Source organism: Vitis vinifera, chromosome 8 (genome assembly GCF_030704535.1).
Source record: "Vitis vinifera cultivar Pinot Noir 40024 chromosome 8, ASM3070453v1".
NCBI lineage: Eukaryota > Viridiplantae > Streptophyta > Magnoliopsida > Vitales > Vitaceae > Vitis > Vitis vinifera.
The window spans coordinates 9,189,925-9,203,165 of NC_081812.1; positions in this window are offsets into that span (position 1 = coordinate 9,189,925).

A 13,241-nucleotide genomic window follows, 5' to 3' on the forward strand; every position below is an offset into this window, starting at 1 on the left:
CAAGCTTTCTCTCCACTTTAAAAGCTTTGAATACTGAAAAAAAAATTTTGACTTTCTCTTTATGAGGTATACCTAACATCATCTACAAACAATACCAGATAGTTTGAACTCCTGAGAAATGTAATTAGTGATTCTCAAACATCAGAATGAATGAAGTCTAAAATGCCCTTACTTATTGTAGTAGATTTATTAAATTTTAATCTATGATGCTTACTAATAACATAGTGCTCATAGAATGATAGACTTAGAGTTTTTGAGTCCAAGAAGCTATTAGGAACCCCAGATTACTTTGTTCTCATGCCCTCGGATCTTATGGGGTGCATGAAAATCTTTCCTAGGCTCTAAATCTATTGTAGTAGAAACCAGGTATTCAAAAACCAATATTGATATCATAGAAAACATAGATCTAAAGAATAAAGTGCTCATACCTAGATCTAGATGTTCCCAGATCAATTTCTTACGTAAAGAACATGCCTAGAAAAATAGGAGAATCTCTCCTTATGCTACTACCCATGTGTGCTTCCTGTGCGAATCCCATGCACATGGCCTGTGAACATTGTGTGCGACTCCCGTGCAGTTCTTTTGCATACGGCCTGTGTGATTCTAGTGCATGAATCTTCCTTGTGTCTAGGTATTGAAATGAGAAAATCTCAAGGGTAGAGGTTAGGTTTTCTCTCTGGATTGAAAGAAAAAAAATGGCAAGACCCAGAAACCCTAACCCCTAAAGAGGTATTTATAGGCTTCCTATTGGCCTTAAGTGACTTAAGCCCACCATGGGCTTGGGTCACTTAATCTAGCCCAAAAAGGTTGCTGATTGATTAATTAACCATAAAAAACTCTAATTAATCAATTAGTCTAGTCTAAATATATCACTCACTTATCTTTGTGCAACCGTACATAATTACCAAAACACCCTTATGTACAAAAGTGAACTAAAAACCCAAACCCTTATAAACTGTGCTATCAAGAAATATGAGCTTAGATTGGAGACCATTGAGACCCATAGGAGTACCGGATCCCTCATAATCAAGTTCTAAAATTGACTCAACATCCCACTCCAAAGAGTCAACTGTACTCCAATACCCTATTGTGGACCCCGCATTTCGGCTCAATGCGTTTTCCACTCGACGGCGAAACTCGATTTTGATTTCGAAAAATTGATCTTTATTGATTAAGAAAAATTGACTTAGAGTCGCCACTTATTTTTGTTTTATTTTTAAAGGGTAAACAAAATAAGAAAGAAAAACCCTAAGTGTGACTCCTTGTTTTGGAAAAGGTGGTCTGTGAAAAATCGGATCGGGTTCGGGGGTCAGGTTACTCATCGGGAAGGTACGATAAAATCGGATCGGGTTCGGGGGTCAGGTTACTCATCGGGAAGGTACGGTAAAGACCGTAGCACCCCGATGAGTAACCTGACCCCCGAACCCGATCCGATTTTTCACAGACCACCTTTTCCAAAACAAGGAGTCACACTTAGGGTTTTTCTTTCTTATTTTGTTTACCCTTTAAAAATAAAACAAAAATAAGTGGCGACTCCAAGTCAATTTTTCTTAATCAATAAAGATCAATTTTTTGAAATCAAAATCGAGTTTTGCCATCGAGTGGAAAACGCATTGAGCCGAAATACGGGGTCCACAAAATGGAGACTCCGCTGGGGAATCTTTTAGAGGGTCAAGCTTGAACTTAGGATGAAGCAAATGTGGCGTTTGGTGAGTCGATCAGTGGATGCTCATCTCTTGATTGCACATTGAGAGTTTTTTATGCATGCTTGGATGTTATATCTATTTGGGATTTTGACATGTTGATTATGTTGACTGATTTGTCTTGATTGAGATTTCCAATACCATGATTTTATGTGCTTCATTGATATATTCGTTTGAGGCATAGACATGTTGGTTGTTGTTGATTGATCATCTTATATTGCTTAGCACATTGACTCTGATTTTGCCATGATTGTTCTAGTCACCTCACATGCATACACTCACCACTATATATCATTTGGTTGGACATGTTGATTCATTTGCTTGTATATTATCTTAATCGTCCTTTGAGCATGATGTTCATATCACTATTTGTCTTGATTGTCGTATTCTCGCTTATTTTGTGTGTACATGGTGATATATCTTAGCACTGTCTGATTGTATGTTGCATGACTGCCATTTTTCTGTGTGATTACATGCCACTTGTCTCTGTGGGTAGCACATTTATCCCCTTACCTCCCACCCTTTGGTTTCGGTCATTTCCTTCATTTCGGTTCTCACTTTTGCAAATGTGAGGCCTTGTGTGTGCTTGCACTCTGACCGAGCTAGAGGTTAGGAGTAGGGTCTAGTGACGGGCTATACCGATGTTTGGGAGTATTCTGGAGGAGAGCGACATGTTGATGTAGATTGGAGTCTGATCATTGAAGACCTGTATAGCCCTGAGCTAGATTTCATGGATATTTGTGCGGTCAATGTGTTTCCCTTTCAGCTTTAGCTTTATAGGGTTATCGGATGCACCCACACCGTTCACTGTGCACTCTAGCTGACCATTGAGCGTTGCGAGTTTGAGAGCTTTCACCATAGGAGCCCCCTGGGATGCGAGGTAGTGCATGTGTGGAGGTGATGACCACCTTGCATGGAAGCGCCCCATCTCTTTGGAGGAGTGCAGAGGGTTGCGTACCGCCGGAGGGTACGATCGCTTTTGCTAGGGATCTTTTGAAGTCTACCCATTTCCTCTTAGAGCCACCTTGACCTTGTAAGTTGAGTCGTAGATCCTTCGATTAGGACTTCCTTCCTATGCGTGGGCGCATCTGAGGGCTTTCAGAGCCTCCGTAGTCACAGTTTGGATCAAATACTCCATCTTTTTAGTCTCCTGTCGAGAGTGCACTGAGATCAAGACGAGTTTGAGTACGATCGGATAGTCTGTCTTCGCTTGGATGCCTTGCTTGCTTCTGTTCAGATCATCATTTCTTTCGTAGTCTCCTTGGGACATGTTCTTATTCCGCTCCTCATGCTTTCTGGATTGGGTCTTGGTTCTCAGTCTGGATTTACCTCATTGGATCAGAGTAGAGGGGAGATTGATTCGGTTTCTTTTAGAGATGTTAGATATGGATCAGCGGGTTGTCGTAGTTGATCAGTTCACGACCGCCATGACTTCTATTCAGGAGGCCTCGGCCAGTCCCAGACAGAAGATAGACAGTCAGCAGAGTAGACAGTTTATAGTTCAAGATGAGACGCCTTGTGATTCACTACCACATCTACCACCACCACTTGGTTCGACAGTGCCACGGGCCCCACCATATATGTTACATGGTCATTTTGGGGTTGCCTCACCTGCAGTAGTCTAGACCACAGACCTTGAGGATGCTCATGCATGTATAGATCGTATTGAGCAGCGTATCAGACACTTGAGGATATCTGATAGTTCAGTAGCTTGGGATGATCTTGAGGGTCATTAGGGGATTGATCAGAGGTCCTAGAGGGAAGTTCAGACCCAACTGGAGCAGACCTTATTTCATCAAGAAGTTGACCCCAGAGGGCGCTGCATGGTTGATGGATCTAGATGGAAACCGATTCTCAGAGCCAACTAATGTGGATCAGCTAAAGAGGTACTATGTTTGAGACCATGGTCGCAGGATGGGTGGCCATCATTTCGGTTAGCCATTACCTTGTTATTCATTTGTGATACATAGTCCGTTGCTAGCCCATTAAGCCTCACATGCGTATTATAGCCTTTCCTTCTTATCGCTTTGCTCACATTTTCACACCGGGATAGGGGCCCTTTAATGTATGCATGCATTGTTTGGGAGTTTCATGAGCCTTGGACCTATGGGCATGTTTTTCTCATCATCTTTTCCTATCACTGCACCTCTGCATTTTCATCTCATCTCGTTGGTTGTGTTCTTCATCTCTTCTCCCTCATCCTATCTACTACTTGTTTGTTTCATATTTCTCTTCACCCCGAGTGGTGATCCCCCTCAGTTCATCACATGGAGGATAGTCACATCATTTCCACCATTTATCTCGCGGACACTGGTTTAGAGATCTTTGGTTTGAGAAGCTCATCTCGTCAGAGAAAGTTTGTTTGTTACCTTAGCACTTGGGAGTGTGTCCATTTGTTATTGATATCATCTTTGGGGTTCATTTGTTCATGTTCAGGGTACGCGTATTTGTATATATGTTAAAAAAATAAATAAATAAATAATAAATAAATAATAATAATAATAATAATAATAATAATAATAATAATAATAAGCGCATGTATGTATGTGCATAGTGTTCTCAATCATTGAGTATGTATATAGATGTTTGGGGTTATTTTTATCGAGTATGTTCGTTATTGGGAGTTCGTATGTGAGCTCTCTAGGATCCCATGTTATTTGTATTGCTTTGTCATATCTATTTGTGAGAGAGATGAGTGACTTTCTCCTAAGGACTCCGAGTCATTGTCCTTTCCATCATTACATTCATTATTGATGTGACTTCACTTCATGATTGATCTGAGTCAATCACCACCTTTCTTCACATATTCATTGTTTCGCTGTCGTTTTTATCGTTGCTTGTTATTCATCTCATTCCCTTTACATCTTATTCTCTCCTTACAGCAACCCATCTCGGGTTCGATACTAGCTTCGCATCATCATTACACATATCACTATCGGTTCATTTTGCTTCATTTGTCTCCTTCTCGACATCATATTCACGTTAGGCATCCTCAGGTCCATGGCTCATGGGATTCACTATACATGTTGCATTTCCTATATAAGGGCATGTTTTTCTGATCATCGGGTATTTAGGCCTAGTTTCCTTTCATTTCTATTACCCTATCACCTTAGCCTACGTTACGTCCCGTGTCTTAAGACCACCTTGAGGCCATGGGATCAGATGTCGTCTTCGACAGCCTCTACTTGGATAGGTGTTTGAGATCTGGTTGATATTTAGATATCGTCATGCTTCCTCTTCTGGGAGTCGCCTCTTTGATGTGTGGGTCTGATTCAATTGTGTTCGGATTACCGGGATCGCGAGTTTGACGATGATTGATTTGGTGTCACCGAATTTTTTACTTACCGTACCTCTGATGCCATTGGGGCATATCCCATTTCATTTAGAGGTTTATGGATCCTCATGGACTTGCGCGATCATCATCGCTTATTGGATGCTCACTGAGACGTGGACATGATCGTTACCTTATCATGATTCCTTAGTGGAGCCTCCCGAGAGTCATCCAGCTAGGCCTACACTTCTCGACACGTAGATGCCATTATGTTTCTCCATCCGGGAGGTACATCTTGGATCTATGGGCATGGTTCAGTTATGGATTCGGATGACTAGGATCACATGTTTGATGAGGGGCGGTTTCATGACATTTGTTCTTCCGACATGTCGCGCACTTGATACCATACCGGGGCGTATTTTCTATTTTCAGATGAGATTTACGGATCTTCACGGAGGTCACGTGCTCGACGATAGATGATTTCATGTCATTTGTTCTTCTGACCTGTCGTGCACCTGATGCCACACTGGGGCATATTTTCCATTTCAGATGAGATTTATGATTCTTCACAGATGTCGCGTGTTCGATGATAGATGATTTCATGATGCCCGATCTTCGACCTATCATATGTTCGACGCCATACTGGGGCATATTACCGTTCTGGATGAGATTTACGGATCTTAGAGGAGTTGTGCGCTTATTCCCATTTACGAGACGTACATCGAGACGATAATCTATTCGCTATCTTTACGATGATTCCTTAGTTGAGCCTCTCGGGAGTTACCCAGTTAGGCCCGCACTTCTCGACACTTAGATGTCTTCATGCTTCCCTGCCAGGAGATGCCCCTTCGATCTATGAGTCTGATTCAGTTGTAGACACGGATGACTTGGATCGCGCATTCGATGAGGGACGATTTGAGCTCATCTGATTTTCCGACCTGTCACATTTTGACGCCACGCTGGGACGTATTCCCTGTTTCGGTTGAGATTTGTAGATCCCCCACTGATTTCCATGACCACCCTCGGTTTTGAGATACACATTGGATTGATGATTCAATTTCATTATGTCCGGATACTCTATGGAGCCTCTCTGGAGTCTTTTGGCTAGATTCACGTTTTCTGATATAGTCGCGATTCCTGGACAGAGTTATCTCGGGCGCGTGGATTCCCGCATCACCATTTTATCAGGGTTCATGTTAGATCCTCTGTACGTCCCCATGTAGTTATCCTTGAGCTATCAGGATAGATCAGATACATCTGATACCATATTGGGACGTACCTTCCTCACTTAGCTACGGAGGCGATCATTCCCTCATGGGTCTGTTACAGTTTTCATTACTCGGTCGAGAGATATTGCACTTGCTTCATTGGTCACTATTCCTGTGTTGTTCGTCGAGATGAGCTTCCAGTAGAGCGATGTCCAAGTTTTGATCCCCCCATTAGCCAGGATTATTCAGTAGATTGTTATGTCGAGGCATATTCTTCTCAGTTGATGATGGATTTTTGAGCCATGTCCATTCCTCGGGGGATATCAGATGTCCTTTTTCACATCGGAGCATGAGACATGATTGGCACATTTCATCTGGTGTGCTTTACACTAGGGCATAACCCCATCCTCAGGTTCATCAGATGTTTTGCAGGCTTCTCACTGCTCATTCTATTTCTTGACCTTTGTGAGTTGTCATACTGGGGCATACCCTCGTCCTTGAGTTCATCGATTCTCTTTTGCAGACTTTCTCGCTGCTCATTCTATTTCTTGACCTTTGTGAGTTGTCATACTGAGGCATACCCCCATCCTTGAGTTCATTGATGTTTTACAGACTTTTCTCATTACTCGATCTATTTCTTGATCTTTGTGAGTCATCATATTGGGGCATCCCCCCCTTTAGAGTTTTTCTACTGGGGCATTTCCCCCTCTATGAGTTTTCACCATCATAGATTTGCATCTATGAGCATTTATTTCAGTCATTTCACCACCATGGATTTTCATCCTTGGGCTTTCGAGATTTTCTCCACCATAGATCTTCATCTATGGGCTTTGATCAGGTTTTCACCATCATAGATGTACGTCTATGAGCATTTATTTCAGTCATTTCACCACCATGGATTTTCATCCTTGGGCTTTCGAGATTTTCACCACCATAGATCTTCATCTATGGGCTTTGATCAGTTTTTCACCATCATAGATTTTCATCTATGAGCATTTATTTCAGTCGTTTCACCACCATGGATTTTCATCCTTGGGCTTTCGAGATTTTCACCACCATAGATCAGACATCTCTGGGCTTTTTCAGTCATATCACCACCATAAATCTTCATCTATGGGCATTTCAGTTATTTCACCACCATGTAAATCTATGAGCATTTATTTCAGTCATTTCACAACCATGGATTTTCATCCTTGGGCTTTCGAGATTTTCACCACCATAGATCTTCATCTATGGGCTTTGATCAGGTTTTCACCATCATAGATTTTCATCTATGAGCATTTATTTCAGTCATTTCACCACCATGGATTTTCATCCTTGGGCTTTCGAGATTTTCTCCACCATAGATCTTCATCTATGGGCTTTGATCAGGTTTTCACCATCATAGATGTACGTCTATGAGCATTTATTTCAGTTATTTCACCACCATGGATTTTCATCCTTGGGCTTTCGAGATTTTCACCACCATAGATCTTCATCTATGGGCTTTGATCAGGTTTTCACCATCATAGATTTTCATCTATGAGCATTTATTTCAGTCATTTCACCACCATGAATTTTCATCCTTGGGCTTTCGAGATTTTCACCACCATAGATCTTCATCTATCGACTTTGATCAGGTTTTCACCATCATAGATTTTCATCTATGAGCATTTATTTCAGTCATTTCACCACCATGGATTTTCATCCTTGGGCTTTCGAGATTTTCACCACCATAGATCTTCATCTATGGGCTTTGATCAGTTTTTCACCATCATAGATTTTCATCTATGAGCATTTATTTCAGTCATTTCACCACCATGGATTTTCATCCTTGGGCTTTCGAGATTTTCACCACCATAGATCAGACATCTCTGGGCTTTTTCAGTCATATCACCACCATAGATCTTCATCTATGGGCATTTCAGTTATTTCACCACCATGTAAATCTATGAGCATTTATTTCAGTCATTTCACAACCATGGATTTTCATCCTTGGGCTTTCGAGATTTTCACCACCATAGATCTTCATCTATGGGCTTTGATCAGGTTTTCACCATCATAGATTTTCATCTATGAGCATTTATTTCAGTCATTTCACCACCATGGATTTTCATCCTTGGGCTTTCGAGATTTTCACCACCATAGATCAGACATCTCTGGGCTTTGATCAGGTTTTCACCACCATAGATCTTCATCTATGGGCATTTCAGTTATTTCACCACCATGTAAATCTATGAGCATTTATTTCAGTCATTTCACAACCATGGATTTTCATCCTTGGGCTTTCGAGATTTTCACCACCATAGATCTTCATCTATGGGCTTTGATCAGGTTTTCACCATCATAGATTTTCATCTATGAGCATTTATTTCAGTCATTTCACCACCATGGATTTTCATCCTTGGGCTTTCGAGATTTTCACCACCATAGATCTTCATCTATGGGCTTTGATCAGGTTTTCACCATCATAGATTTTCATCTATGAGCATTTATTTCAGTCATTTCACCACCATGGATTTTCATCCTTGGGCTTTCGAGATTTTCACCACCATAGATCTTCATCTATGGGCTTTGATCAGGTTTCCACCATCATAGATTTTCATCTATGAGCATTTATTTCAGTCATTTCACCACCATGGATTTTCATCCTTAGGCTTTCGAGATTTTCACCACCATAGATCTTCATCTATGGGCTTTGATCAGTTTTTCACCATCATAGATTTTCATCTATGAGCATTTATTTCAGTCATTTCACCACCATGGATTTTCATCCTTGGGCTTTCGAGATTTTCACCACCATAGATCTTCATCTATGGGCTTTGATCAGGTTTTCACCATCATAGATTTTCATCTATGAGCATTTATTTCAGTTATTTCACCACCATGGATTTTCATCCTTAGGCTTTCGAGATTTTCACCACCATAGATCTTCATCTATGGGCTTTGATCAGGTTTTCACCATCATAGATTTTCATCTATGAGCATTTATTTCAGTCATTTCACCACCATGGATTTTCATCCTTGGGATTTCGAGATTTTCACCACCATAGATCTTCATCTATGGGCTTTGATCAGGTTTCCACCATCATAGATTTTCATCTATGAGCATTTATTTCAATTATTTCACCACCATGGATTTTCATCCATGGGCTTTCGAGATTTTCACCACCATAGATCTTCATCTATGGGCTTTGATCAGTTTTTCACCATCATAGATTTTAATCTATGAGCATTTATTTCAGTCATTTCACCACCATGGATTTTCATCCATGGGCTTTCGAGATTTTCACCACCATAGATCAGACATTTATGGGCTTTTTCAGTCATATCACCACCATAGATCTTCATCTATGGGCATTTCAGTTATTTCACCACCATAGATTTTCATCTATGGGCATTTCATTTATTTGACCATCATAGATTTTCATCTATGAGCCTTTGTTTTAGTTATCACCACCGTAGATTTTCATCTATGGGCATTTCAGTTATTTCACCATCATAGATTTTCATTTATGAGTCCTTGTTTCAGTCATATCACCACCATAGATCAGATATCTATGGGCTTTTTCAGTCATATCACCACCATAGATCTTCATCTATGAACATTTCAGTTATTTCACCACCATAGATTTTCATCTATGGGCATTTCATTTATTTGACCATCATAGATTTTCATCTATGAGCCTTTGTTTTAGTTATCACCACCATAGATTTTCATCTATGGGCATTTTAGTTATTTCACCATCATAAATTTTCATCTATGAGCCCTTGTTTCAGTCATATCACCACCATAGATCAGACATCTATGGGCTTTTTCAGTCATATCACCACCATAGATCTTCATCTATGGGCATTTCAGTTATTTCACCACCATAGATTTTCATCTATGGGCATTTCATTTATTTGACCATCATAGATTTTCATCTATGAGCCTTTGTTTTAGTTATCACCACCATAGATTTTCATCTATGGGCATTTCAGTTATTTCACCATCATAGATTTTCATCTATGAGCCCTTGTTTCAGTCATATCACCACCATAGATCTTCATCTATGGCCATTTCAGTTATTTCACCACCAGAGATTTTCATCTATGGGCATTTCAATTATTTCATCATCATAGATTTTCATCTATGAGCCTTTGTTTTAGTTTTCACCACCGTAGATTTTCATCTATGGGCATTTCAGTTATTTCACCATCATAGATTTTCATCTATGAGCCCTGGTTTCAGTCATATCACCACCATAGATCAATCATCTATGGGCTTTTTCAGTCATATCACCACCATAGATTTTCATCTATGGGCATTTCAGGTTTATCACCACCATGGATCAGCTATCTATGGGCATTTCAGTTATTTCACCACCATGGATCCTCATCCTTGGGCTTTCGAGATTATCGCCACCATGGATTGGCATCTATGGGTCTTTTTTCATTGTATCACCACCGTAGGTCTTCACCTATGGGCCTTCTAGTTTAGCGTTTAGAGTTAGCTTTTTGGTTTGGCTTCCAGAGCCGTTGTTTTTCTCAGTTTAGCGTTTAGAGTCAGTCCCGTCATTCACAGTCACAGCTCCTAACATTCATATTCGCTGGCATTGCACATCTTACCTTTAGGGTTTTGCATTCGTGCTCGGCTTTCCTCACTTCATTACCCGGTGCTTATCGCATATTCATCTCGTACTCCAGGGTGGTTTGACTGTTACTCATCTTTGACATTGATCTCTTGGGTCACTTTTGGAGACATCTTAGAGAGAGATTGGGTCCTTAGTGTGGCTTCAAAGACATTTTGAGACTTCATTTCCTTTTAGGATTAGAGCCTCGTTGTAACACCCAGGCATTTTCTTTTAAGGGTAATTTAGAAAATTGTTATTAATAATTTAATTAATTGATTAATTAATTTAATAAAGTGGAAGAGGGGTAAAAGTGTAATTTTACGAATAAATACCCTAGGTATAAATTAGAAATTTTATTCTTTCCCTTCTTTTCTGAATAGAGTTCCTGTTCGTAGAATTCCAGAGAACGTAAGGTTGGAATCAGATTTCAGGGTTGAAGAACAGATCTCTATAGGTAAGATTCTAACCCCTAGTTTAATATTTTAGATTCATTGATTAATTTCAAACACATTAGATATTTTTTTTTGGAAAACCCCAAATCTAGATTAGGGTTAGATTATTTTTTAATTCGTTTTAATATCAAATAGTGAAAATTTAATATTTTGATTTTAGTATTGGAATTTGGGAGATCTTAAGTTTTATTAGAAAAAAAAAAAAATTTCCTTGGAATATTTCGATTTTAGGTTAGGGTTAATTAAAAAAAAAAAAAAAAGGAGAACGCGTGTATGCAGAGGAAGGAAGGAAGAAGAAAAAAAAAATATGGGGGGCGTACGTGTACTGTGCCACCGGAAGCAAGGAGGAAAAAAAAATAAAAATAAAATAGGCATGTGCCAAATGGAAGGAAGCCTTTTATATATATATATATATATATATATATATATATTTAATGAATGATGATGGCAATGGAAAAAAAAAAAAAAAAAAACTTGCTTTTTGGTTTGGTGGTTTGGTGTACCCGAGACATCTAGTGACTTTTGAATTGGTTAATTAAAATAATAATAGTTAGTTTTAGATTAACAAATAAGATAATAGTAATAATGGTATTTTGTAATAAATAGAATAAGAGATTTAGCAATATATATATATATATATATATATATATATAGAATTTTATAATGACATAAAATTGTAATTTAATTAAATTAGTAATGTGTTATTAGAAACAAATTAGGAATTTATTAGTTTTATTTAAATAAGGAATAGATTAGTTAAATTATAAACAAATAGTAATAATTGTTTCTCTTATGTTATATTAGGTGAAGAGTAGATTATATTTTTTTTCAGAATTATTCTTCTCCCAAGCTTTCAAGGACTTCTTTTGAGGTAAGGGAAGTTAATGTAATATTTATAAAATTAAATTATTTCATATGTTATTTTGAATTGTGGAAAATAAAATGATATTTTGTTACCATGCATGGATCAAATTGTTTTGCACTAAATGTTATGTTGGAATATTTTGTTTTATTTATGACACAAAATATGGAGATATTATGTTGTGTAAATTTGAATACTTGAACGAAAACATCACTCTGGTTTATTTGGCCCTTGTCAACGGGATATAATAGTTGACTATTCGGCCCTGTCAACGGGATATAATAGTTGACCTTTACATTTCATGGTGGGAATGTAATTGATTTGGACCCCAGCCTCTAGGGGTTTGGTTAGAGGTTACTAGTACTAGTAGTGTTTGGTTCCGTCCACCAGGAACAATTTGAGGCTAGCCACCCATTTGAAAAGTCCCACCTAACTGGGCATTTGATATTTGATAACCAGAGTAATGAAAAAAAAAATTGAATGGATTTGATTGGGTCTGATGTGAAAGTGTTTGAATTTGATATAAAATTGGTTGGTTGAATTTTGAATATATTGGTATTTTTGGAACTCTGATATTTGATGAGAAAAAAAAATTGATATCTCCTATTTGAAATGAAAATATTTGATCCATGAATTGCATTAATATTCCTTATTGGGCTGTGAGCTCATTCCCAATTGTTGAAATTTTTTCAGGTACTCTTAGTTCGGGTGAGGAGTGATGGCTAGGCTGAGGAATGGTCATCATTAGGATTTGACTTAGGATTTTATGTTAGATTTTGTTTAACTATTAGTTATGTTATTTTGGATCATTTGGTATTTCGAAGTTATTTGGAAATTGAATTTTGAGGAGTTTAGATTTTGTTTCCGCTACTCTGAGCAGGTATTTGGTAATTGGTAACATCCAGTTACAATATGATTGTTTGGGTCAGATTATACTTTAAGCCTTCGGGTTTGAGGTGTGAAATGACCGTCACGCCCTTGGAGTGGGTCTTGGGGCGTGACAGAGTGGTATCAGAGCACTAGGTTGTGATCTTGATGGGAACTTGTTTAGTGTACCTTTGGGAATAGATGAGTGACGTATTAGTTTAAGTTTCAACTTCATCTAGTCTGATTCCTTTTATTCCTTACAATTCTGATTTGTTTATTTGAC